The 22,522-nt window shown below is 40.9% G+C and overlaps 1 long non-coding RNA gene across 1 annotated transcript in view; it reads right to left on the bottom strand.

Annotated features, from left to right (window-relative positions):
- Nucleotides 1-362: 362 nt before the first annotated feature.
- The window catches only part of LOC117960794, a 25,688-nt gene continuing 3,528 nt past the window's right edge, over nucleotides 363-22,522 (bottom strand). The window contains exon 2 of the long non-coding RNA XR_004660228.1: nucleotides 363-430. This is a non-coding gene — a long non-coding RNA (uncharacterized LOC117960794). The remainder of the gene's footprint in view (nucleotides 431-22,522) is intronic.

Below are 22,522 nucleotides of genomic sequence, written 5' to 3'. Positions count from 1 at the left end.
ACTGCATTTCCCAGAAAATGTAAAACGTAACTATAAAACAGGCATGCAGGGCCACTGAGGTTATATTCTGGAATTATGGGGGGTTTTAGCAACCTGGGAGAGTAAAACAAACATGGTATCCTTAGACCTGGCACATAACATCTTTCTACTTTTTGGTGCAAAAAATGGAATTGTTAGTTATTATTAATGTGGTGTTTTCCATTTTCTTTGCAAATGTTGACAGTTTGACTGATGATGAAGAAACAGGGTGAGATTCAGCCCCGGAAAAAAGGGTGCCATGTCATTTCTCCGATGCTCCATTGTTCCGACCTCTTAATAATCCAAGAAATTCCCTACAGCCCACTGGTCCGACGTCCCTTTGTTTTTGAAAGAAATAAACCCTCTGCTCCGACGTCCCATTGTTCCGACCATGTAGGCTTTTGTGGATCATCTACCATGAGGTAACCCCATTGGTTCAGGTCCTATCCTCTGACCAATCGGCTATCCTAACCTTAACCACTCCAGGTCAAATGCCTAATCCCAACCCAGGAGCGAAGAGAAAATCGGGAGAGTCGGGACGGTAGGGTCGGTATGATGATGGTGTTCCCCCTGCCCGCGGACGCTGCCCCGCCTGCCGCCGCTGTCATGGGAAACGATCCACAAAAGCCTATCTGGTTGGAACAATTGGATGTTGGAGCAATACTTTTTTTTTCATACGGAAACCTTTATTGTGTGCGTAATTGATCTGCCTTTTTATTACTGTGAGTTTACAGACATGTCTCTGCTGATTGGGCATCACATGGGACAGAGCCAAAAAACCAGAGACACGGCCACCAAAAGAGAGCAAACACAACTCCATGCCCGCTGCACACTGCTTGGTGGGAACATGTCGTGCTCCATATTGAGACATGCCCATGTGTCTTTCTTCCTCATCCCCATGCACCACCCCAGGGACACTCCAGCACTTCATTTAGACTTCATATTTGGCTTTGTCCTTTTACACACACTTGAGCTGTGTTCAAAACCACTGCCTAACTCATTCACTCACTCACTCACTCACTCACTGTTCCCTACATAGTGTTTATTATATACTAAACTTAATGGGGAATGAGCAAAGAAGATTTCGGACACTTGCTGAAAACACAAGTAGATGTGCTGATTATTTGATGCGTGCCCAGCATCATGTAAACAAACAATACATCCTGGAAACAAAGCAGGCATTCAGGAGGCGTTGCATTGTGGTATACAGGACTAAAATGAAAGGTACACTCAAGTTAGCTGTGGATTGTGGGTATTTTATAGTGGACTATATAGGGAATGAAATTAACCGTGGAGAATTCGAACACCACATCACACGCTATATGTTGCACTATTTCCTTGATAGAGAACGGTTTCAAACACAGCTTCCATTTCAGACTCACACATAAACTCATGTCACTACGGAGTCAGGAAAAACCCTGGTGCCACTCTTTGTATCTTACCACTCATGCCAACCACCAAGTTCTTCTTCTGTGAACCTCAAAAATTAACAGAAATAAAAACACATCATGATGTTGCCAGAAAGCATTTAGCTATTCTTACTTGGACAAAAAAATATATATATTTACCTTCAGCCAACCAAGCCTTGTGCCCCCAAATTCCTTCACAAAAAAACAATCCCACCAGACTAACACAGGACAATTTTTCTACAAGACGTTTCTTTGTACACTCATCCAGCCACCTTAAACGCTCTTCCCACTTACTACTAATGCTGCTTATGTGTATTGACGTAAACCGTTGGCAAGTCAATTCAATTTACCTGAGGAAAATGGTTTGCGTTTTTATTAGGTTAATTAGCCGCCCCCCTGTGGGAGTTGTAGAATGAGCAAGATAAGAGATGAATGCACGGCTCTCCTGTAATGGCCAACAGGCTAAAGACTCTCGGAGAATGGTAATTTGTCATAATAGAGCAAGGTTTGCTGACACATTACGCACATGCAACCACACATCCTGCCAATTTTAAATTTTTTATGAGAAAGTAAAGGACCACTCTACCGTTTACACATAAATGTATATGTACTAGTCATGGGAAGTACTACTGTAGTCAATCCCCATGTGCCATTTCCAGGATTGCTCCAGTACTGCTGGAAACTCCACCAGATTTCCCTCATTTTTGGCCGTATGTCCGTTACCTTACACTTTTTTTGTGTATGTGTTCTAAACTCTGAGTTTTCTGTTGCACAAATAAAACAACCTTTGAACATACACACGTTCCACCAAAACCACCAAAAGTTTTCCTAATCCTTCATGTACTCTTTTGGGTCCACAGGCTCAGATTGGGGGAGGTGATAGAGGGAGTCTATCAGCCTGTACAAGTGCAGCCGTCCCTTGGCAGATGCAACAGGTCACACCTGCAGCCGATCAGGTAATCAATGGAAGGCAAAACAGAGCCAGGCCAAGGATGCCGGGCAGGGGACGGGGAACAAAGGACCAGAGTGGCAGCGCTGCAGGAGTGTGTTGCTCCGTATAGATATTGCTGGAAAAAGGACTGAGCTCTCGCTCTGCTTTAAACCCTTTAAAGACTGAAAGACACTGCACTGGAAGAATCCTAAGTTAAAGTTTGTTTTACTACCCTTTTCCTGAGCTAGGTTATTGAAGAACACTTTATGTTAGTCAACTGTCTCTGAGACACCTATTTTCATGGTAACTTGGACTTTGGGTTCCCATGGGTTGCTAGAACGACAAAAGCAACCTTTGAACGTACACATGTTCCGCCGAAACACGTTCCATCTCGAGGCGATTTTGCTTTCTGCCCATGAAGATTGTGATTGGTTAGCAGAGTGAAAGTAACCTACGCCGAGTAGGAAAAGTGCAGTCTGCAAAGTTGACACAATGTTAAAATAATTACATTATCAAGAATAGACAGAGACCACTGAAGTTTTGTCAAAGTTCATTTTTACATGTGAACACAAGAAGAAAGTTTCCATACTACGGAATAATACAGAAAGTGACCATCTGGAAGCTCTCTACAGCTGAGTGTTCATACAAAGCGGATGATAACACAAAGGCATCACAAAGTCAACGTCAGTGAGTTGTAATTCACCTGTTTAAATTATATTCAAGCTTAAAGGTGCACTAGGAGTTCCTGCATGGTTTTGCCTTGATCCGCAAGCTGCCTTCCCCCTGAATACACTGTGGAAAGCTCGGTCTCCAAAGACACCGCAGGGGTTGTAAACGTCAAACCTACACTAGGGGCACAGGATAGGCACCAAAATACAACAAACCACATTCCAGCCAATCACGGACAAGATGGGTGGGGGAGGGGGTTGGAGTTAGGGACAGTTACAAAAATGTGCTCTGTATTGTTTGGTATTTACTTTAACAGAAGGGACTCCTGAAGGAACTCATATGGCACCTTCAAGGTTCTGCATGATTAGGGGCGTGCCACTTTGAGTGACAGGTGGCTGCTGTCACAGGAGACGAGCAAAGAAAGTAGGCTCCATTCAGCCCACCTTAGCTCCATCCACGCTCCACCTCTTCATCCAACATGTTTGTATCAGCCCAGAGTTAGCCGACGTCAGGCACTGCGAAGAAGGTCGGCAGCTGGAGCCGCCGTTCCAGGTGCCGCCCACATTGAGCCCTATTTTGGCTTATTGGAAAGCTGTTGGTGATGTCATGGAGACTATGCCCATATTCTATAGAGACTATGGTACAAACAAAAAACCGAAAGGATTAGTCCTAGCGGTTTTGATGATTCAGTGGCTTTTCTTCACCATGAGGTTGACAATTCAGATTTTAGTGAAATGTTTTGACTATTAGATGGGTTGCCATTCAAATTTAGTGCATATATTCAAGTTCCACTAAAGAGAAATTGTGATCACTTTGGCGATCCCTTAACATTTCACTTAGTGCCATCATCAGGTCCAAATCATTGATAGTATTGTCCATGGCAATTACCATGGATTACCATGACTATGCTTTGCATTTAGTGTGTTAGCATATTTACAAGCCACAATGTTTTTTTTGTTTAACCCTTTTTAGACAGGAAACAAATGCACTCTATTTAAACATTGTCACCTGGAAGCTCTCTACGACAGCAACAATTTTATTATATCCACGCACAACATTACAGAAAACTAACACAATAATGTGAAAGATAGGGAAAATCCCAAAAGCCATAATTTAATGGAAGAGCAGAACTAAATAACTGGAGTAGGCTCCGTCTTTAAATAAATGGAATAAATGAAAATCTGAAAACAGGAATTTGAACAAATGAAGGAGAAAGTGGAGATAGCTTGACCACCAAAACTATCAGACATCCGGTAAGAATGCATATTATTTTTCCTGTTGGATCCATCAGTGATAAATATGCATACATTTAACATTGAAGTACTTTTGATCTGGTCATAGTCCGCCAATAAAACAAAAACACCAGAAAACACTCCAACCGTGGAAACCAAAGCACACTTGAACTTCAGTGACATATGTAAAATAAATATACAGACATCAACAGTGAAAACAATAAGGACATCCCCTCCTCTTGTTAGTGAACAGCCTTGAATGAAAGCCTAGCATCTGATGAGCGCACACACAGAGACACAGTCACACACAGAGCGCTGTGCGGTGGGGACTGTGGACAGGCGGTTCAGGGCTCCCTTGCCGAAAGCCGTATTGATTGGGATAAAGGTCTTTTGATGAGGCAGATTGCTCATCAGGCTGGAACGACATGCCTCTAAGATGTGACGCCTTTTCAGACCAGCCCAGGGGCCCATCGACCAATGCATGGCCATCCTATCTCTCTCTCTGTGTGTGTGTGTGTGTGTGTGTGTGTGTGTGTGTGTGTGTGTGTGTGTGTGTGTGTGTTTGTCTGTCTGTCTGTCTGTCTTGAGTGATCACACTTAAGACGAGCCAGCATTGATTGGAGTTAGGCCCGTCTGGGTCACCCTGGCCCCACCCTGACATGTCCTCTGTTGGGGGAAGGACACGGCTGGGACTGGGCAGTGAACTTCATGCTCCAGCCACGACGCACATCAAACACAACGTCAGAATGCAAAAGTAACACATTTTTGGGGGGCATAAAATACAGCGAAGAATAGAATAGAATAGAATAGACTCTACTGTCATTGCACAAGCTTATGTACAATGACATTTGCTGTGCCGTAATATAAAAATACTAAAAGTAAGAAATACAAAGATAACTACTCAAACATGCAATCGTTCACAGTCACAGTTTTAAAATATATGAACAAGCGTTTTAAAAGCTATTCTATTTGGGGCTAAGACACAATCATAAATGGTGAAATTGCAGTTAACAAAGCTAGCTAAAAATAAATATTATATTTTGGCCATAGACACACTCATATAATTGCAGAACGGGTGTCTTTTCCTGGCTAGTTTGGAGTAATACTGGTTATTTAGGGATAGGCCTAATTACTGGACCATGTGCTCTATTTGGTGAAGAGTAAAAGAAAGGATGGCGTAATCTATTGTTCCTGTAAATTTAAAAACCTCTATATTACAACATGACTAAATGATTCCAAGGGTATACAAAGTAATCTTAATCACCAATACATTAATGCCACTACACATGTGGGGAGAAACAAATCACACTCATTGGGGCTTCTCTGATGATTTTGGGGTTTTGAGTTTCATAAACTTCTAATATTTGGCCAACTAACAAATACAACTTTACTGAAGGTTCAAGGGATGAATCAAGCTACGCTATTCAAAATCCTGTTATGCCGACGAAAAAGTAAAAACAAGAGGTTCACCCACATGTCCAAATTTGATATATTGATGTTCCTTTCCCTTTTGCCCTGTTATCACAGTTTTTTGTTGTTTCTTTCTGCTTATTTTGGAGGGGGGAGGGGGGGTGTTTAGGAGTTGTCCGAGGGAAGGATGCGCTGAAAAAGGAGTGGACAATATCCATCAGCTCAACCTGCTGGCTGCCTTTTTAGCATTGCTGAGATGCCCAAGCTCTTAATAATTGATAAGAATTGATTTTAACCCAGGCCTGACCTAAGCCAGGGTGGACAGGCATTGGTGTGCATGAAACTGTGTGTGTGTGTGTGTGGTTGTGTGTGTGTGGGTGTGTGTGTGTGGGTGTGTGTTACGTGCATTTGTGCCTGCATGGTACGTATATCTGCGTGTGAGCAGTGCATTTACAGTAAACCACAAATAGAAGCTTGAGTGTGTGCGTGTGTGTGTATTTGTGTCCAGTTGAGTGTGTGCGTGTGTGTGTGTGTGTGTGTGTGTGTGTGTATTTGTGTCAAGGAGGGAAAAAATGGCAGTGTGCTCAGCTTTAAAAGCTCCAGACGTGTTCCCAGGATTAAATATTTAGGCAGACGAAGCCTTGACCTCTCCGTGCTTGCAGAGACTGCTGCCTGGTTCCCATTGATTTCTGACAAGACAACTGGGACGCCATTACAGCAAAATGCACTATAGCCAGCCGCACATGTCCTCTGACACGTACCACCCCCCCCATACACACACACACAATTCCTGTGTATCCGCTGCGATGGACACATCTCAAGGCCTTATTTCCACATTCTCTCCCCGACAGGAATTCACCTCTCAGGACGGTTGACCAGTGAAACTTATGAGTGCTGGCAAAGGAATGTGTTTAAGCACAATTCAATTCAACTTTATTTCAGACACACAGATCCACATCGTTATAGAAATATGTAAAACACAACAACACGGGCAGGACAAGAAACATTATGTGAATTGAAAGTATTTGCAGACATTTGTTCCTATGTTTCCGAAAGTGTACCTTTGTGTCACTGTGGGGGGGTCAGTTCAATAAATTAGTTTTGAATGAGTTAAGCAACACACACATACATACAATTTCTCAACACAGCATGAAAGGTGGGAACATTAGAAGTCACAAACATATGACTCACACTCGTCCAGCTTGGCAGTTTGAAAAAAGCTTCTGAATGCATCATAAAATGCCACCTGAAGCTTTCATTGTCATTGTTTTTTATGTTTTTTTGAAGATTATGTTTTGGGCATTTTTAGGCCTTTATTGACAGGACAGCTGAAGAAATGACAGGGGAGAAAGAGAGGGGACAGACATGCAGCAAAGGGCCGCGGGTTGGAGTCTAAGCCGGGCCGTTGTGTCGAGCAGTGAACCTCTATATGCATATGGGCGCCCGCTCTACCAACTGAGCTATCCGGGTGTCCAGGCTTTCTCTTTTTTGAGGTACTTTTACTTTACTTGAGTATTCTCTTTTTATGCCGCTTTCTACTTCTACTCTACTACATTTCAGAGATAATTGTGGTGTTAACTACACCACATTCATTTCACAACTTTGGTTACTTATTCCTTTACAAATTAGGATTGTTACACACAGAAAAACACTTGCACAGAGAACTGTACGCCAAAACCAACAGACTCAGGAACAGTTTCTACCCACAAGCCATCACTCTAACGAACAGCTGACTTCTGACTCCCAGTGTTAGGTTCAACTCCTGTGCATTAACCCAGCAACCCTGTCTCTAATCATTCTGTTTACTGGTTCCACTTATTTAGTCATCATTCTCTGTTTTATAGCTGTTAATACTGTTCATATTTTAATATAATACTTATACAATAACATAATAATATTTATTCCAGCACCCTTTGCATTGTAGTCATAATTAAAATTATAACTATAATAATTATAGTTTACTCCTGCATACTTTGCACTCTGAATTGCACTTTTGTCTCAACCTGTCTATATTATTTCTGTTTATACTGTGTATGTCTTGTTTGTTTTGTATGAGTAAGCGCATTTTGAGCAATACGATCCAAAGCAAAATTCCTCGTACAGTGGGGCTCGAATGTTTGGGCACCCCAGGTAAATTGTAATTTGTATTAGTGTGCATAAAGATGCCAAGAAAAGATGGAAAAATCAGCAAAAAAGGCATCAAATGACAGGTTAGACATTCGTATAATACGTCACAAAAAGTTAGATTTTATTTTCTTCATTTACACATGGGCAGTGACAAGATATGAACTCTGCAGGGTGCCCAAACTTTTGCAGATGTCAGTCTTTTGTTTTCTGTTATTTTGAAAGCATAAATGATGAAAATAAAATCAAATTTTTGTGACATATTATCCAAATGTCTAATCTGTCATTTGATGCCTTTTGGAGACGTTTCCATCTTTTCTTGGCTTCTTTATGCGCAGTAATACACATTTTTACCTGCGATCCCCAAAGCTTCGAACACCACTGTATCTGTCCTCATACCTGGCAAATAAGCTGATTCTGATTCTGACGTAGTTTCTAAAATACTATTTATTATTATGAATGAAACTACCGAACAATACAACAGTCTACAAGTCCGTTTGAAAGGATTAGACCATTAAATACTTAGTTGTTTGATCGTTTCCAGTTTCTAGAATGCAAGGATTGTTCTACATTGAGTACTTTTATTTAAAAGTACATTTTTTGATGATACATACTTTTACTCAACACTTTCAATGCAGGACTTTTACTTGCAACAGACGATCTCTTACAATGTGTGGTCTTTGTACTTTTACTGAAGTGAAGGAACTGAATATTTCTTACGCCAATGTCAGCTTTCTTAGCTTTTCCCGCATGCACACGCACTCACACAAACACACACAAAAACACATACACACACACACACCTTAAAATGGTTGACTTCCAATCACGTACCCGACTAGATGCAGATCAGAGACAGACAGCGGCAGAGAGTTGGGATGCAGTACAGCATCCTTCCACCTGAGACAGAGACAAAGACAGATTAAGAGTCAGTTGCTGAAAGGGATCACGTTTATATTGTGTTTAATCCGTTGCATTTAACTAGGCTTTTCCACATCAGGTATTTAAATAAAAGTGACAGTATCTTGAAATATTGGATCCGGAGTGATTCCACCTTCTGTTAAACACTTTTCTTTATCGCTCTGTAAACTCTGTCTCCTTGATTTTTTTCAGCATGTCTTGTTGGTTTTTTTCTTTTTTATTATCCTTTCTTGTCAAAATGCAATCAATCAGGGAAAGTGTGGGTTGGACTGCAAATGTTTCCGTTCTTCCTTTTAGCGAAGAAGAAAAAAAGAGGCATTTTGATTTGGTGAGGAAATGTGGAATCAACAGGATGAATGGTAAAATGTCAGGCGACTCTTTCAGCCCTTTTTTTGGATCAACACTCTTTAACCGATTGCTCCACCAGATTTTCTGTGGTAATACTATGTGCCAGGCACTCCAGTGAATGCTAATTTCTTCTCAGCAGGGTATCCCGTGTTGAAAGGTTCCACATTACTGTATAAGTGTATTATTGCTTGTTTCTTGTAAGTCATGCATGTGTACCATAAAGGGTCCCTCTGAAAGATCAATCGGAGTCAGTTTGGATATATATTATATATTTATGTATATTTCATTCTGGCTAACCAGGCGGTAGGTTTAAAGTAGAGATGTACCAATACCAATACCAATATCAGAAAAGCCTTGGATACTGTCTTAAATTCAGGCATTGGTAGCGGCAAGTACTGGAGTTCATGCACCGATCTGATACCGCGTGATTTAGCCTTGAAGAAAATCTAGGGTAACCCTTTAGTTGAAGGGATCAACATAACACTGACATGACGCTGTCATAACTATGGCATGACGTGTCATAATCGGTATAAACAAGTCATAAACGTTTATGACGTCTGTCATTCAGTTTTTGTTGTGACAAGTTGACATTAAATTTCTTTGGATTGTCCGTGTTAAGACAACTACCATACAAGGGATGACACAATGTCAACCCAAACAATGTCAAATTGTCATTCGTTTTTTTGGCATGACAAGTTCACATTGTTTGGGTTGTTTTGATTATGACAACTTAACATTAATCAAAGTGATATTAGCATAAGTGGTCTTGGTCATGACAAGATGACATAAAATGTGTTTGGGATGTCTTTGCAATGTCAACTTGATTTTACCCAGAATGGCATTACCAGAGGATGTCTTTGACATGACAACTTGACATATTGTCATCCTGCTTAATGTGAAGTTATCTTGACAAAGACACTCCAGAGAAGTGTAATGTCAACTTGTCTTGACAAAAACCAAATGACACTTAATGACATAAGTCATAAACGTTCATGACTTGTTTATAATGTTTATGACACATTCAAGACAGTGTCACGTCATAGTTATGACAGTGTCATGTCACTAATATGTCGATACAACCAAGTAAAGTGCTACAAAATCTACTTTATTTTTGTTCTTTTTCCACTGTGGACTGATTGTCAAACTAGAGAATAACATCAACCCTCATGTTGTCCTCCGGTCAAATTGACCGATTTTCCTATTTCAACTACCCAAAATAACATGATTGATTCCACACAACACTCTTTGGGAGGATTTTGATGGATAATGTTGCGGCGTCTTATTCAATTTTATAGCATTTGAAAAAAATTGAAGTGTTTTTGAAATGGCATTGAGTAAAAGTTGACATATTCCAGTCTGTGATTATCCCTCAACATACTTTCCTTTTATTTTAGTCTAAATAATTCCTATTTTCTGCTTATCTAACTCAAAAATTAGGTATCATTTCTTATAAATGAGGTTTAATGACCCTAAATTAAAAAAACAACTGTAAAACTAAAGTTAATAAGTTTGTGTTATGTCACAAAAATTGACAAACATTGGAAAAAAGCAATAAAAGTGTTAAGAAACTTTAAAAACATAAATAAAAAGTGTACAAAATTGTTGATTTTCAACTTTGATGGGAAGACAACAGGAGAGTTAAGTTCTGTGGCGTTCGTGTAGCCAGGCCTTACAAAAAAGACAGAAATGATATCACGTCCATATAGGGATGGTAGTATACAGCTGTTAAAACATAATAGAACATATAACACCTCATTAGCAGTTTGGTACTCAGAAGCAGCCGATACGCAAGTTCAGTTATCGTAATTGGTATCGGGAAGCAAAAAATGGTATCGGACCGTCTTTAGTATAAAGCCTGCTAAATCATTATGTTGGTAAATGCTTAGGTATCAAAAAGAAAATGATCATGGTTTGGGTTAAAAATAGAAATGATTTAACTTGACATTCGTAAAGAAGAATATAAAACTGGCCCCGGTCGCAGTTGGGTCATGTGCTGTGGTTAGGTATAGACGTTATTTTACTTCCTGACGGTTGTGTACGTGACACTGTACATGACATTTGTTGCATATTTAACTTTGTTAATGTTTGCACAAAGCTTTAGGCAGCCCTACACTTTATTGTACGCCCAGTTTAATATGCATCTTAATTTGATACAACATGTGCATTAGGGTAGCCTGCTCTGTCTCTCTCACTTAAGGGGTTCTTTGGCTTAAAAAACCGCTAACGATCAAAACGATGACAACCACTGTTATAGGGGGTTTAGACATATCTGCCTGAGCAAATGAAAGTCTCCCCCAATGTTGTGTATTTTGGGTTTCCATTAGATTTGTACTAGATATACACCTGATGGATATAGTAATTTTAGCTTTGCTATATAAAGACATGCTATTGGACTAATAAACGGTTAATATTCTGTGGCAGTCTGGGGTTATCATTGTTATAGGTAGCGCCATGAAAGAGTGAAGAATATAACAACCAACTCCTGAATAAGATATCTGTTTCTTCAGTTAAGAGATGATATGATGGTGTAGAAATGCTCAGCATAAATTCATTCAGGAAGACTTCTCTGCTTTCATTCTTCTCTCTCTCTTTCCTAACTTGATCAGCTGATTCTGGGCGTTCACACTTCAGTTTGTTCTATCAGAATTGGCAATGAATTCCATGAGCCAATCACATTATTGCATCCCTGCTTTAAAAAATCAGTTCTGCTCTCTACCGTTGTTAGTTTGCATTTCAGGCAAATCAAGCGACCCTCCTCCACCATATTCACCCCCAGTCGTCATCATCATCATCATCATCATCATCCACAGCACCCAGGGTCAAACACCCACTCTCATAACATCCATCCACATCTTCACGCTTCCTTCATCAATGCCAGGGTCTAGACTCCATCGGTGGGATTTTCACGTCTTCTCTACCCCTTCATAAAATTATTTGCTTTGCGATGGAGTCCGATCGCCAAAGACTGCACAGTTTAACCACGTGCGTTATGTGATGAAAAAACCCAGTTTCAACTTTCAACAAAATGCAATAGAAATAATGTTGGTGAGACATGAGGCCAAACAAGGATTTGGAGGATGTCAAAATGCTCTGTAAAGCTGAGGGAACTGCATAATCAGGTGATACTAGGGAAATAATTGGGTTCATCACTATTACAATACACATCATGACATCTAAGCCATTGCTAATATTAAAATATTGATGAGAGCATCTTTATGGAAACGTGAGTCAATTATCCACAACAGAATAACAAAAAAAACTATTGAAACAAAGTGAAAAAAAAATTGTGAATACATAACAGCTTGGAAAGAAATTCAACATAATTAGCTTTTTTGTGTACCGATGATTAAATATGTTCCTAAAATCATGAACTATACTTTAAGTAAAATGCAAAGCGATTGGGTGCTACTGTATCGATTCAGACTACAGCACACCACAGACAATCCATGAGTGTGTGTTGAGTACAGTTTGTGTGTCTGTTTGAGCAAACTACATTTAGGCCATAATTTGTGTCCTGTACAAAAGGTTAATCACAGTTGATGCACCGGGGGACAGTGTGTTCTGTCTGTCTGACAATGACAGTGACACAAATAACAACAAGAGCATTTTAATCCTGTCTCACCATGCTTCCTGCCCTGAGACTTAACCCGGTTGGCCATTCTAAGCACATTATCAAATGTTTTTTTAAATAGCCTTTTTTGATTATTTGGGTCCTGTGATGTTGTCAGTGTGCCCGTTAACATCACAGGATACCAGTGTTGCAGTACTTGAGACCGGACCCCTTGGTGAAGGTGCCCTCACGGAATCAACCACATTTTTATTCTGTCTTGTCCCTGTCTTAAAAAATAAGGACTCTGTATTTTACTTCAAGACCAGTCAAGACCACAACTGCAGGGACATCACGAAATTGCCGGTGCATTACAGTAAAGGAAGTAACACTTCCTGCTTGAATTGCAACCAATAAGGTGACCCATTTCAAATTTGAAATGTGTTACTGTTAACCACTTTCTTCTTTAATATGCTCTCCAGAGGAAGTGAATGCGGGACACAAGGAGGAAGAGCTGGCCGTCTGGCATTGGTCTGGTCTTGGTCTTGTTTCTGTTTAAACTTCTCAAACTATCAGTCTTGTCTGTGTCTCATCTCCTCAACGTCTTGGTCCTGTCTCTGTCTCAACCCCTCAAAGTTTTGTTCTTGTCACGGTCTCAACCCCGTCAAAGTCTTGGTCTTGTCTCTGTCTCAACCCCTCAAAGTTTTGCTCTTGTCTCTGTCTCAACTCCTCAACGTCTTGTTCTTGTCTCTGTCTCAACCCCTTAACGTCTTGGTCTTGTCTCTGTCTCAACCCCTTAACGTCTTGGTCTTGTCTCTGTCTCAACCCCTTAACGTCTTGTTCTTGTCTCTGTCTCAACCCCTTAACGTCTTGGTCTTGTCTCTGTCTCAACCCCTTAACGTCTTGTTCTTGTCTCTGTCTCAACTCCTTAATGTCTTGGTCTTGTCTCTGTCTCAACCCTTTAACGTCTTGGTCTTGTCTCTGTTCAGTTCCGACCTGCAGCCCTTTGCTGCATGTCATTCCCCTTCTTACTCTCTCCTTTCATGTCTACAGCGGTCCTGTCAGAAATAAAGGCAAAACCCCACCTGTTCACATCATCTCAACAATCCTTGCTAGCACTTACTGTACATATGTCTCTCTTTTTTCAATTTAAAAAACCTTCTTTATAGCTATATAGCTTAGTATTTATGGCTATGTATGTACATGATTCTGAACATATTGATTGTTTTTTGTTTTGGTCTTTTTCTTGGATCATTGTACATTTTGTCATTTGTCAGCATTGTTATTATTACTTTTAATATAACCATTGTTGTTATTACTATTTTTTTTTTGTTATTTTATCTTTAAAAGCCTCCCATGGACAGATGTTAAAAATTAACATGTGTGCTAAAGCACTTAAGCATTTTAACTGGTTCGTCCAATGTAATTATGATGTCCATGCCAAATGAAAATCTAATAATAATAATACTTGGATTGAGTGCGCTCACTTTAAGTGGTGTTGGACAATAGTGTCTGCCAAATTAATATAAAGCACTGTAATAAGTGGTCCATTGTGAGAATTCTGTGCACAGGTGTATTCAATAAGATAATGTTTCATTAATTGTTACAGAGACAGCTTCCCCCGATGGTTATAAGTAAAGGGCTTTGGGATGAACAATTGTATTTTTAAATCCTAAAGGTTGGACCCTAACTCGAGTTGCTAGTCTCTGGACTTTTGACTCAACTTTAACTCGCACAGTGAGGACTTTCACTTGAACTTGAGGACACGTGAAATAGGACTTGAAAGCTGGATGAAGTTCGCTCGAGTCACTATTTCACTAGACCCCAATAAAAATGAAGGGTCTCCCTCAATGGGCCCTGAGTTTTAAATAAAGGTTTGAAACTAAATTAACTATTTATTTGACTCGTGACTCAACTCAGACTCTGACTGAACTCTGGAGTCTTCTGCTGTGACTGGGACTTGGACACCAACACTGGGGTCACAAGACTTTACTAGGACTCGACAGTTGAGGACTTGACTACAGAACTCCTACTATGAATCAGTGGAATAGTGACCACCGCTTACATTACACTCACTTTCCTGACCAAAGCAGAGTTTCAGCTGGACCAAACAACTCTCTAACTTTTCTTTTCTCTCTCTCTCTCTATCTCTCTCTCTCTCTCTCTCTCACCTCACAGCATCAATTCCTAATCCCCCCTCCCCTCCCTCTCTCACACTGTGGCCCTCCTGCAGCTCACATTCCCTGGACTAATCTCCGCCGGTTCAATGTTGTTCAATTAGATTCCAGTTGACATGCATTGGAAGTAGGCACTCCTCCTCGTAATTCAGCCCTCTTTATAGCCAATCTATTTTTTAATAAAGGTTCAGAGGAAAACATTAAAGTATTGATCTTTATTTATCGACCTCGGCCCAAAGCATAGTTAAACCTGACACAAATCAATCAAAATAAATTTAAAATGATGATAGCACATAGGAGGAGCCTTGGCCGCCTGTTTCGGGGAGTAATTAGGGGGCTAGGCAGAGGGAACCCAAGGCAATAAGAGAAACCGTAACACACACGCACACACACATACATGCTAACGCACACACACACACACACACACACACACACACACACACACACACAGACACACACACAGCAACGGGGCAAAAAGGCTGGACTGTTTAGCAGGCTGTGGATTAGAAATTTGTTTTGTATTAAATGAGACGACTAAGAGGCAAGGTTAATGAAAGGGCACAGCACTTTGGGGCCAGAGTAATCCACTGAAACCCGCTCATCACTGAATCTTATGTGCAGCCCACACAAACACACACACACACACCAGATACACACACATACACAACCCCATGAGGCAGCCTCCAGGACATCCTCTGCTTTGCAAAAACAATGGGTATTCATTTTAAAAAGTGAGTGAAAAAGGGCTGCTTGATGGTGTGTGTGTGTGTGTGTGTGTGTGTGTGTGTGTCTGTGTGTGTGTGTGCGTGCGTGCGTGCGTGCGTGCGTGTGACAGAGTCAACTAGCGCAAAGTGCACTGTGTACTGATAATCTGCCTGATGATGTCCGCTGAGCAGAGGTGTCACACAGTGTGTAGGTGCACAGATAGGACATAAATAGGTCTTAAATTTTATTCATAAGGATCTTAAAAGGTCTTGAATTTGACTTGGTGAAACCTGTACAATCCCTATTCAAAAATAGTGTAAAGCCATTTTTTGTTTAATTATCTTACCAACCAGCTCTGGAGCTCTGCAGTGAACCCAGACACCCTGCAGCCCTTCATGACTAACACCGTAACTTGTTTACCTCAAAAGCCACCATTCATCATGCTACTTGAACTTGATATCGCTTCCTTTCTCCACAAAATAAACCTTTCCATGTTCTTTGCCAACAAAACCATCGCCGAGCCAGCCATTTCAGCCTGGGCGAGATATTAATGAGTTTACAAGGACCTTCCCGGTCTAATTATGTCGAGCAACTGCTGTCTCTTACTGGGCCACGGCTCCCGGGGGAGAACACAAATCTACCAGGCAAGCAAAACTCGCCTACTTTTGACAAAACACTCGACATGCAAGGATACAAATAACTCCGGCCATCCTTCATTACCACCGCTGCGATGTTCGCCGCCGAGATTAATATCACCGCCTGACATCGCCACCCCAAATTTAACCTGAAAAATACCTGACTTTGGCATTAAGACAGCAGCTATTAGCGAGGGGGAGGGTTGTCGAGGCACAGAGAGGAAACTCAGCATCCTCCAGGGGAGATTTTGCAAGAGTGTTCCCAATACTGTAAGTACAATTACACTGATTGGATGTGACCTTTGTCGAGACTGAACTATTTCACATGTTCATGAAAGTTTCTCCACTGTGCTGACATTTGAACAGTGACACTGACATCACAAACCACAAACCACCATCCATCTCTTCACAGAAAAGGTTGGAAATGTGGGCCACTGTGTGTCTGGATTATTTATTTTTTTAGGTTTTGCATGGTTTTGAGACAGTTCCTCTGTGAGGGATTGAAGATTTCAATTAGATCATTAAGGGTGCTTTAACATCTGCCGTTCGCTTGCCCAACTGGTGCTGTTCCTTTTGGCAGGTGAGAACATGGCAAACGAACTCTGGTGCACGCCAAAAGCGGACCAAACACGCAAACCGAGACCTGCTTGAAGAGGTGATCTCAGTACGCCGTCAATCAAACTCTGGAGCTGTTCGTTTGTGGTGAGAACGTGATCTGACGTTGAACCGCACCAACTAGACACACTCCGCAAGTCTGAGCTAATGTTTCCTGTAGTCAGGTAGCTTAGCACTCTGAGCTAATATCTCTTGTAGTCAGGTTGCTTGGCAGTCTGAGTTTATGTCGCCTGTAGTCAGGTAGCTTAGCAGTCTGAGCTCATGTCTCCTGTAGTCAGGAGGCTTAGCAGTCTGAGCTAATGTCTCCTGTAGTCAGGAGGCTTAGCAGTCTGAGCTAATGTCTCCTGTAGTCAGGTAGGTTAGCAGTCTGAGCTCATGTCTCCTGTAGTCAGGTAGGTTAGCAGTCTGAGCTAATGTCTCCTGTAGTCAGGTAGCTTAGCAGTCTGAGCTAATGTCTCCTGTAGTCAGGTGTCTTTAGCAGTCTGTGCTATTGTCTCCTGTAGTCAGGTAGCTCAGCAGTTTGAGCTAATGTCGCCGGTAGTCAGGTAGCTTAGCAGTCTGAGCTAATGTCTCCTGTAGTCAGGTAGCTTAGCAGTCTGAGCTCATGTCTTCTGTAGTCAGGTGTGTTTAGCAGTCTGGGCTTATGTCTCTTGTGTGTGTTTAGCAGTCTGCAATGCAGCAGAGCAGCAAACTGTAGCAGCGTTAAGTCTTTCTATCACAGAAACAGACTGCGGTCAAGCTCGCCATCCGTCACTCACATCTCCGTGGTCAAACCAGCTGCCACTAAAATTGGAGACAGACGGCGGAAGAGTGAAGTCTCGCTGACCAGAGAAGACGTGGCAACGTCTCCCGTGAAAACAATGTCTGATCATTGAAATGAAATGAGCTGGTTTCACCATGGAGCTCCAAGAAATGTACATTAGTCCAGAACACAGGACCTTCTTCCTGTATTTACTTTCTTGCTCCCGCCCCCAGACACATCCAACCAACAAGAGGAGCGGATGTTCTCGAGTGATTTGTAATAAAGCATTTTGGTACGCTTGGATGTTTCCAGGTGTGAAACTAAACCAAACCCAGAGCAAATCGCTCCAAGTTTCCAAACTCACCAACTGATTAGGACCAAAGGAAAGGTCAGGTGTAAATGACACCCTAAAGGAAATGAGTAAAATAAAATTCTAACATGGTTTTCTTTGAGCAACAATAAAATCAGGGATCCTTAAACAAGATCTCTGATTTACTAAATCATATTAATTCAATGCATTTTCTTTTCTTTATAGCATTATGACATTGTACTCAACACAATAATCTCAGATCTGGGAATGCAGGACGTATTGAAAGTCTTTTGGTCATTCATATTCAAAAATAACAAATCCAACTATAAATGTAGCTATTAAGTGTTGTGTGTATCCAGCCTGATACTGTATGTCTTCCTGATCTGTGCCATAGAGCTCCATTGTTTTCCAGAACACACTGTTTTACTGGATGTTCCTTCATTAGCGTGAACATACACACTGTAGTTTGTTTTGACTCAATCCTACACCCTGTACACCGTCCTGCTGCCACATATACTCACTACAGCACCAAATGTGGATTAATCCGCTGCTAACAATAGTTCCCAGAAAATGCACTTTACTCCTGTTTGAGTAGTGTTATGTAGAAGTACATTAATGCTGCTTAAGGGGGTGTTCATACCTTGTATGGTCCGGACTTTCAGACTTTTAAGTTTGATTCGAACCAAAATTACAGGTGTGAAACCTCCCCCAGACCACGGTCCATACCAAACAGACAAAATTTGGTCTGTCCTCAAGAGATGAAATTGAACTATGGACCAGTTCGTTTCTGTTGTGAAAGCAATTTTTTGATTGTTTGGACTTACGGACCAAATACTGGATGTTCTGGCAGTCTATCAACGCCTTATGGGAGAAGTGTAGCTCCTTTGATGACCAGCTCAGTGCTTAGTGTGTACGTAGTGAGAGAGTGTGATGGTGAATGCGCTCAAAAACAGACGGCTTTCTGCTACCAGAGCAGAGAATACATCAGTGGTTCACTTGTTAAGTGGTAGTAAATGTACAGTGTAGATTTTGTCTCATTTCAATTCAGTTCCATTCAATTTTATGTATAGTATATATATAGTATCTCAAGACACTTACAGATAGAGTAGTTCTAGACCACACTGTAATTTACAAAGACCAAGCAATTCCAGTTATTCCTCCAAGACCAAGCTTTTAGTGTGACAGTGGCAAGGAAAAACTCACCACAAACCTTACGTAGTGGGGAAAATTTTCTTTAAAAAAACATATAGATACATAAATATATATAGAGGTATTTCCAAACAACATTTGAAAAAATGTACAATACGTCTTTAGGTACTAATATGCACAGATTAATGGGTACAGTAGTCGGAAAGTACAGATTAACAAAATGTTAGTTTAAGACTTTTTAACTTCTAACTTCCATACAGTGATGTAATTGCACTTGAAATGATGGCCACAACTATGACAATAAAAGCCCCAAATTCTTAATAAATGTGTTTGACCATGAGTCATTCCAACTGAGTAAAAGTTCGACCAAAGTTTGAACAGAAGGAACTCAAGTGGTGCAACTTTTTCCACTTTTGCCAACAGTCGACCATCAGTGAAATGTAGCTCTGAGGACCAAATGACATCACCTCCATACGTTATGCAAATATCCCGTAGGATCCATTACACAGCAGGAGAGATAAGTGCGTCCAGAACGGAGCAAGGCCCACTCATACTCCCAGCTAACCTCTTGTACAGTAGATTTTCACTTACGCACACACACGCACACACACACTCAGTGGGTAGTGCATTAAGCAAACGTTTGCTCTTCCACACACTCTCTCACACACACACACACACACACACACTTATCTCTCCCCCTCTAACACAGAAATAAGACACTTGACACTGCAGCGATGGCAGTGACACTGTGCATGGTGGAGGTGATGGAGTATAATGGCCTTTTAAATTTGTATTCCCAGAGGAATATAGATAGAGGAAAACAGAAAGAGAGGTTAGCATTAAGCTAACTCTGACTTCATCTGCACTTATAGGTTGTATTTACATTTAACCAAATGATGGCAATGGTTTAAAGTGGGTCCAGCACTTTTAGTTTTCCTTTTGTTAGGTGCCAAGTATACAGCATTTTAACAGCACTGTATCTAGAGTATGTTTAATTATTTTTTAAGCTTTAGAAGAAACAGCTTACAAAAAAAGGACATGGAGCTTTCCCTACAATGTTCCTCACAAGTTAAGTAAATAATCAGTTCACTGCTTTCATCAAATGTTGGTGTTTTTTGTCTATTTTATAGCATTTGGAAGAAAAAAATGATAATTTTTTTCTTCAACTGTTATAAAATAGACAAAAACACTCAAATTCAATGAAAGTAGTGAAGTGATTATTTATTTAACTTGTGAGGAACATTGTAGGGAACCATCCATGTTACCTTTTGGGGAAATGGGTTTGAAAGAAACCCAAATTTCTGATGTAGAAACGTTTTGAAAATGGGTCAAATTTGACCCAAAGACAACAGGAGGGTTAAGGGAAAGTGGGATGTACCGCTTGTCTCCATAGAAGACTGGAGACATGACAGCTGTATGGTAAGACAGTGCTGCCTCAAGCGCCACCATCCTTCCAAGGTCAGGAGTGGAAGTTAACACATTAAACACACACTCCCATTCGTATACACTCAGGCTCAGGCTGTTTTCACTCTAGCTAAGGTGTTTGGGTTGATAATTTAGCTAAGAATACATTTTAACAGCGCCTGCAATATCTTTGTCTAATGGCGTTTTTTTCCACTGCATGGTACCTGCTTGACTTGTCTCGACTCATACTCGCCTCTTTTGGTTTTCCATTATGAGAAAAAGTCCCTAGTACCTGCTAACAGATACTTTTTTTAGTACCCCCTCAGTGGAGGTTCCAAGCGAGCTGAGGCTATTCAGAAAATGTACGTGAAATCCTGCAGACTACTGGTTGGTCAGAGAGAATCGTCACTGATCACTGCGTCATCATTACAAGCAATAGACGGGGGGTGTCCCGTCGTATAGTTTAAATGACTTTTTTTTTTTTGCTTCCTCCATCTTCTTTTGAAACTAAACGTTTCTTCTGGCAAACAGCCACATGCCGAGAATAAATCAGGCACAACAAAACAAAACATGCAAGAATTAAATCCACCTTTCAGTACCATGGCTACTAGTTTAATATGCACTTGAATATCTAATGGAACATTATCTGAAAATGGTATTGCCCAACATCAACATAAAACACAACTACAGTAGGTGCAACTACGTAGCATTGATCCCTTTCAGGGTGTGCTACTGCTGGCATAAAAGTGCAGGCATGCTCATTTGTTTAAACCAAGTTATCACAGATGAATTTAATGATGATTTGGTGATGCACTGAAGTTTTTTGAAAAGAAAATGCTACACGCAGCACCTTTATCTTTCAATAACATCAACTCTGAATAAAGAGGTGGTTGAGAGAGGGGTCAGCGCCGGCCACTCTGTTTTTTTCTTCTTCTCACGCCTCAATAATAGATGTTTTAAAGTTTAAGTGCTGCCAGAGGGCTGCTAGCCTCGCTGTTCATTAAGTCAGCCACCGCCACGGAGCAGCATTTACATCGACAGTGCTCTGTCGGAGCAATTACATCTACTCTAAAGTGCTGGATAACCAGAAGAGGAGAGGAGAGGAGAGGAGAGGAGAGGAGAGGAGAGGAGAGGAGAGGAGAGGAGAAGAGAGGAGAGGAGAGGAGAAATGAAAAAGAACTCTGGAGAAGCCAGGTTAAAAAATAAGAATACAGCGGTGGAAGAAGTTCTGGATATTCAGATCATGTACTTGTGAGAGTGAAGTGAAAGTACTGATACTATACTGTAAGAATACTCTGTTACATTAAGTAAAGCAGTCCTGACTTTAAAAAGTTACTTAATTAAAAGTATGTAAGTGTCATCAGGAAACTGTACTAAGTATTAAAAAAACTACTTAATGCAAAAACATCCTCCCCTTGTAGAAAATGGAAACGATCCAAACAGTTCTAAGTAGTTGAGTTGAGTGCAATGGTCTAATCATATCAGCTGGACTTGTTGGTCTCTATGTTGTTGGGTAGTTTAATTTATAATAAAATGTTGTATTTTATGCACTACTTGTGTTTTGTGTGCAGCAATCTTAATTTGTAAAGTAACTAAAGCTGTCAGTTTATTGTAGTGGAGTTAAAAGTACAATATTTCTCTCTGAAACGTAGCAGAGTAGAAGTAGAAAGTGGCATGAAAAGAAAAAAAGACTCAAGTATAGTACAAGTACCTCAACATTTGTACTTGAATAAACGTACTTAGTTGCATTTCACCACTGGAGAGACTGAACAGAACAAGCAACACACACACACACACACACGTAGCCACATTAAAGGTGGGATACCAACATGGAAAACAACAGCGACTACATTCGTCGCCACACAATCCGTTGCTTGTGTAGCCCCAACGGGGGAGTCGGGGAGGATATAGCCCTCGGCGACATATGCGTTCCATCATGCCTGTCACAACAACACATTTCATCTGCTAAATACGCTGTACCAGACAACAAATCCGCCAGAACGCTTTGAGCAACTCAAATTTCTTTACAGATGAAGTGAGGTCTTAAAAAGACATCCAGAGGTAGACGGCAGACAATGGCGATGGATGACACCGGTACGGTTAGGAACACTTCTTTCACTTGTAATCCCTTTTGGTGACTATTTATAAGCTAGGAAACCGGATGCAAAGATCTGTGGGG

The sequence above is a fragment of the Etheostoma cragini genome, chromosome 17 (assembly GCF_013103735.1).
Source record: "Etheostoma cragini isolate CJK2018 chromosome 17, CSU_Ecrag_1.0, whole genome shotgun sequence".
NCBI lineage: Eukaryota > Metazoa > Chordata > Actinopteri > Perciformes > Percidae > Etheostoma > Etheostoma cragini.
Note: the sequence above shows the minus strand (reverse complement) of the source record. Positions and strands in the feature narration are given on the sequence as shown.